At 33.3% G+C, this 435-nt stretch overlaps 1 protein-coding gene across 1 annotated transcript in view; it reads right to left on the reverse strand.

The window, feature by feature from the left end:
* LOC109353800 (CASP-like protein 4D1) overlaps window positions 1-435 on the reverse strand; it is a 7275-nt gene that overhangs the window by 445 nt on the left and 6395 nt on the right. The window lies entirely within an intron of this gene.

Genomic DNA, 435 nt, shown 5'->3' on the forward strand with positions numbered 1-435 from the left:
ATACACTATTAACTTTGTTTAAAAAATTCATATGCAGTAAACTATGTTTCCCCTCTTTAAATGATTGTTTGTCCTCAAGCCAATGGAAAAATTGGTTTTAAGGACATGTTTGATGCATATGAAATTTTCTAAAGAATAACATATTACTTCTAAACACAAAACTTAATTTAAACACAAAACATAACATAGATTGAAAAGTAATTTTAAAACTAACCAACTACTAGGTTGTGTCCCAGCAAGCGCTCGTTTAACGTCAGTAGCTTGACGCTTGTTTCAGCTATAGAGGTTATTCTGATGCAATTTCAATGATGGAGCCTCATTCATCACCCAAGTATGGATTTAACCTCTGTCCATTCATTGTCCAAGTCGTTTGAGACTTTGGATCTTCCCATTCGACTGCTCCATATTCTTTAACATCTTTTATCACAAATGGCT

This window comes from Lupinus angustifolius, chromosome LG08, assembly GCF_001865875.1.
Source record: "Lupinus angustifolius cultivar Tanjil chromosome LG08, LupAngTanjil_v1.0, whole genome shotgun sequence".
Classification (NCBI taxonomy): Eukaryota; Viridiplantae; Streptophyta; class Magnoliopsida; order Fabales; family Fabaceae; genus Lupinus; species Lupinus angustifolius.